The sequence below is a fragment of the Sceloporus occidentalis genome, unplaced genomic scaffold (assembly GCF_023333645.1).
Source record: "Sceloporus occidentalis isolate IW3139 unplaced genomic scaffold, rSceOcc1.0.p SCAF_1, whole genome shotgun sequence".
NCBI lineage: Eukaryota > Metazoa > Chordata > Lepidosauria > Squamata > Phrynosomatidae > Sceloporus > Sceloporus occidentalis.
In genome coordinates this window covers 77,384,348-77,390,149 of record NW_028316981.1, presented here as the reverse complement: position 1 = coordinate 77,390,149, position 5,802 = coordinate 77,384,348, and positions in this window count along the sequence as shown.

Below are 5,802 nucleotides of genomic sequence, written 5' to 3'. Positions count from 1 at the left end.
ACACAAATGGCCCAGGTGGAAATCTGGTTCTAACAAGCAGTTTCCTGCGGCTGTTCTTTTAAAACAAGACATCAAACATTCTTATCCTCAGCCCTTGCCTCCCTGGGTTTTATCTCCATTGCATCGTAGCTAATTTAGGAGAACTGCTGTGTTGGACGAAGAAAGATTTCCTTGGAATCAAAATTTGCTTTCAAATTGGTTCAGACTTCCTGTGTTGCTCACTACACTCGCTGGGTACGCAAGGGGAAATTAATAAGATACACAATCAGCCTTACCTTTCCTGCTTGTGACTGAAAAGGGATTCTTCTACGCTTGAAGAATGGCCTGGAGAGAGGGGGTCATAACTTAGTAGTAGAACACATATTTGGCATGCATGGTGGCTTCCATGTCAGAGAATCCACCCTGGGTTTTAGTTTCAATTTTAAAAGTAATAAACAGGTAATAAAACCCAGTAGTGTTATGTGTTTCCAACATATGGCATCCCTAAAGTGATCATATCATGGAGTTTTCTTGGCAAGATTTTGTTCAGAGGAAATTTGCTTTTGCCTTTATCTATGGCTGAGAGAGTGTGACTTGCCAAAGGTCGTTTGGTGGGTTTCCATGGCCAATCAGGGATTCCAACCCTGGTCTCCAGAGTCATAGTCCAGTTCTCAAACCACTACACCAGTGGTATTTAAACCTTTTACCCTTGGGATCCCTCTTTACATCCACATGTGGATGTCATTTCCCCACACACACTCAATGTAGTATATGAATAAAAATATTTTGTTTATTTGTATTTTCATTCACACATTCATGTATATTCATATTTTAACATTTTATAAGGAAATAACATCATTCATATTAGGACAGTTTTACACATAAAACGTTTGGGAAGAGGAGAAAGAGGAAGAATCAAAACCTCCAAGTCTCGTGTCCTCCTTGAGCAACTCCCGTACTCCCCCCCAGGGTCCTGATCCATAATTTGAGAACCACTGCACTACACCATGCTGACTCAACAAGCCCTTACCCTCAGTTATAATTAGGATGAGGGATAGCTCCCTTAAAGTTTGGACTAAAAATTAGAGTGGGTTTTATTTGTCCACTGACATAGAAGCTACCAGCTACCACAATTTAAAGTTGTATGTTCAGTCTCTAGGGCAAGGTGGGCATAGTGCAGCCTGTGTGCCACCTATGGCCCTGTACCATATCTTTTTGCCCTGAAGCCCCTACCAATCTGTCCAAGACCCCCAGCCCCCTAATTTAAAAAACTGGCATAATTTTTTCTGCAGTTTTTGCCCCTAAACCACACAGAAGCTCCCTCCCCCAAATATGAACGCACACAACAAAGCCCCATAAGCAGTCCAGAATCCTGTACTCCAAGTACCTCTACTTTCCTTTGCAGTCCCTGGCAAAGTGGTAACAAGAAGTGACTGAGTCTGGTGGGAGGAGAATTGGCTCATTCTCCCTTTCCCAGTTGCCCACCTCTGCTCTGGGTTAAAGGGTTTGAAAAGAAGACTGTGAAATACTTGGCACAAACAAAGCAGCATAAAAAGGAGTAAGGAATGGAGAGAAAAAGAAAAATGTGGTAGCACCTCTAAGACTCACATGTTTTTTTTATTTTTGTATGAGCTTTCGATCCCTGCTCAGCCACAAAACCCACTGGGGGACCTTGGAAAAGTCACATACTCTCAGCCTCAGGGGAAGGCAGTGGCAAACCTCCTCTGAACAAATCTTGCCAAGAAAACCCCATGGCCTTAGGGTCGCCATAAGTCAGAAACAATTTGAAGGCACACAACAACAAATATTTTGTGGATATAAACCCACTACTTTGGACACAATAAAGGCTGCCTCTATGCTGCAGATTTAACGCCACTTGAGACTGTTTTAATGGGTATGGCTCAATGCTATGGAATTCTGGGATTTGTAGTTTTCTGAGATATTTAGCCTTCCCTGTCAGAGAGCTCTGGTGCCACAACAAACTAAATATCCCAAGATTCCATAGACTCGAACCAAGACAGGTAAAGCCATGACAAACTGCATTAATTCTGCAGTGTGGCAGCAGCCACAGAGTGATAATAAATGCTCAGATATAAAGCATATTTACACAGTTCTGAGAGTGCGATGGAATGTAATAGGATTCAGAAAGATGCAAATCAGGATCCTTGTTCAAAATGTTCAAAAGGCTGCACAATGTGATACAGTTCTTTCAAATGTTTACAGTGGCCATTTAGTACTGATGTGTGAAAGCAATAGTCTGCTTACCCAAAGTCAGTTCAAAACTGTTTCTGAACAGATTCCTTTTGTTATATGTGCAGTAGTGAGAACTCTTGTATTGATATATGTAGTGTGCCAAAAAGCAGTTGCAGAACATTTCAAACTTCCTGAATGCACAGTAAGTGATTTACAGGTTGTGGTCCTTGAACAAGGAAATTACAAAGCAAGACTAGAAAAAGCTGAATTGAATTATATCCATAAATTCCAATCCATTAGCAGACGTATGAGCTAAGTCAATGGTTTCATGGCACACTATATATATCAATACAAGAGTCCTCACTACTGCACATATGACAAAAGGAATCTTCTCAGAGACAGTTTTGGGAAACTGATTTTTGGTAAGTAGATTTACTGCTTTCACACATCAACACTAACTAAGGCCCTGAATAGACCAGCGATAAATGGTGGCATGGGGGCACTTTCATGTTTGCATGAACAAGAGCATTGTCTGTCAGCACGTAGGAAGAATTCTCCTACAGTCCTCCATATACCTTGGAAGATGCTCTATTTTGAGCATGACCAAGAGCTATGCATTGACAGTCCTAGCGGTGTTCTGGGCTTTGATTTGGGGACATCCTATATAGAATATTTTTTATTACACAGTACATAGTACAAATTATACAATCCATATTTCATAATGTGCTTTTCTCCCCTCTCCCACAAACAGCATTTGAGGGAAATACATTTCAATTATATTACCAATCATTATCGGAGATGTGGAAAATATCATTAATTATATTTTTTTTTACTTGTTCATACCCCATTTTACCTTCCACTTTCTTAATCACAATTTCCCATTTATCTTTCCATGACTCTTTATTGCTTTCCCCATCATATTTAAGTCTTCTTTCCCTAAGGAAATCAAATAATATATATTCTTTTATATATTTAAACAAGTAAGACTTATCCCAGTTTGATTTCTTTTTCCATCCAAAAGCAATCACTGCATGGGCAGTTTTAGAAATTGTTTTATTACATATCTTTGATTACTATTCAATTTTAATTCCCCTAAATTAAGAGTTAAACAATTTTATACATACATACATATTGAAGGTCCTCCATTTTGAGCATGACTAAGAGAAATGCACTGACATGGGGACATTCTTCATATATATTTTTTCCTGGACGGTCCTCCATTTTTGGGGAGGGGGTGCGTGGCTCTCGCGACCCTCCCTCCCCCTTCTCCCTCCTTCCTTCTGTCACCAATTATGCGTAGATGATTGGCATGCATTTTGAAGCAGCACAAACTAGTGGCAATTACAATCATGCCAAAAAAAGAAGCGATTACAAGGGAGTAATGAAAAGATCTGCTTTCATAGTGGGAACTACAGACCTTTTGGAACCGATTCAATGACACAAAGTGAAGGCAAATTGCAAACCAGTTTAAAATTGTAAGTGGGAATGAGCCCCAAGATGAAGACAAACTGAAAGGAGGATGTGCCTATGATAAAAATGCTCTTGCAATCCTCAGAGACAACATCCCTAATCTCCATGTGCCTTTACCTTTATCTTTCACAAAATAAAGACACTCATCTGAAGTGTTACAATTACTCTTTAGCTTTTATGTCAGATTGCACCACCTTTCCTTGCATTCTTTGTATTCTTCTAGTGCCTCTTACAAAATGAGGCCAGCGAGACTCGATACAGTATTTGCAGTTCTCACTAATATACACATAAATAACTATATTGATTGGTCAAGGGCCACAGAAATCTTTCTTGTTGCTGCATCATACTGGGGACTCACATTCAGTTCATTTTTGAGAATGGCCTTGGAGCCTGAATTGTGTGTGCCCACATACCCAACCTTGCTTTTGTTCCATTAAAATAGAAATCAGAGGACTCTTGGTAATGTTGAGTGGTGAGAGAACGTTTCCAGCTAAGAGATAAGCCACACCTGCCTGCTGCAGGTGTATTTCCTTTTGTTTCAAGCATTGGCTACTGCCTCTCCCAGAAGCAAAGATGATATATTATCACAACAGGCATGGAAATTAATGTAACTTTTGAAATTCCTTTATTCTGAGTAAACATGTACATCAACTTGCACATTATGGTCCCTCAAGGCCAGCCTAGATCACCCTTCTCAAATCCAGAATCCTCTAGATGTGCTGAACTACAACTCCTATCACTCATAATTCTTCATGACCATCAGAAATGATGGAAGTTGTAACTCATCAGTTGAGGGAAGGGTGTCAAGCTGGAGAAAGCTGAACCTACAACTAATCAAACTACTGAAGCATACCCATCAAGATGAAGAGAAAAGGTTGTTCTCAGTTAGATTGGATATATTGGATTGGATTTATGTGAACCCCCAGGTGTTGTTGGTCTCCAGCACTAGCCAGCATAGCCAATGATGGGGGATTATGAAAGATGTGGTATAATAACATTTGGAAGGCTACAGAGTCCCCCTCCCACTGTGTAAAGGTCTTCTATACACTGACAAACTAGTGTTTTGATGCATGGATACCTTCCTGTACTCCTAGGTCCTTGTTGCAAAGAGATAGGAGTTACAGTGTACATAGGGGTTGCAACGTACTGCTCCCTTAGAGCTACCAGTCATGACTGTTAGAGCTTTTGACTGGGGTGTTCTCATCTTTTATACTTTTATAACCCAGTCTCTTTTTCTAAAGTTTAGGTAACAAAGGACTCTTTCTGCACAGTAACTTCTCCTCAAGGCTCTAGACCAGTTGCTGATCATCCCAGCTGCTGTATCAGACAGAAGGAGCAACTCTGTGCTAAAACAGATGACTGATTGATTAATTCCATTAATGGCAACCTGTGGCCTTCCAGATTTTACTGGACTACATCTCACATTATTTCTGACCACTGGCCATGGTGGCTAGTACTGATGGGAGTTTAACTCAAAAACATCTGGAAGACCACAGGCTCCTCATTCTATGCTAATTGCCTCCAGAAGCAGAGCAAAGTTCTCTTCAAACCATACTCCTCATCAAGAGAAGAAGAACACAGGAACCTGCTTTATATTGAGTCAAACTATTTAGCCGATCTAGCCCATTTGCCTGTTCTGATTGACAATAATACAGGCAGGAATCTTCCCTGTCAGTGCTACCTGATCCTTTTAATTTGAGATGCAAGTTGTTGGGCTGCCTGCCTGCAAGAGCTATGATCTTTCTCCTCAAACTATGAATATATTAACTGTGCTGGGCACCTTTGCTGACATATTTTGGCACAGGGTTCTCTCTGAGGTGGTGCATCTTGGTACTACCCCTGTTTTGCAGAGTTTTACTCTGAGCTGTGATTCATCCCCAGCATATTTGAAGCAGAGATAAAAAGCTAGAGACCATCCAGATGTGTTTGCACTCCAACACCCAACAGTCCTAGCTGGCATGGTCAATAGTCAGAGGAGAGAGGAGCCAAGGTCTATCAAGAGCTAGAGGATTAAGAATTTCCCTTGCCTATAGCCTTGCATGGGTCAAAAGGCCTGTTTCTCCCCTGTGCTGTCATTATCCTATTTGGGCAACATGCATCCAAAACCATGGTTCTTCTGCTGGCAGTCTGAACTACGACTGGCACATTCACACCAGAAAT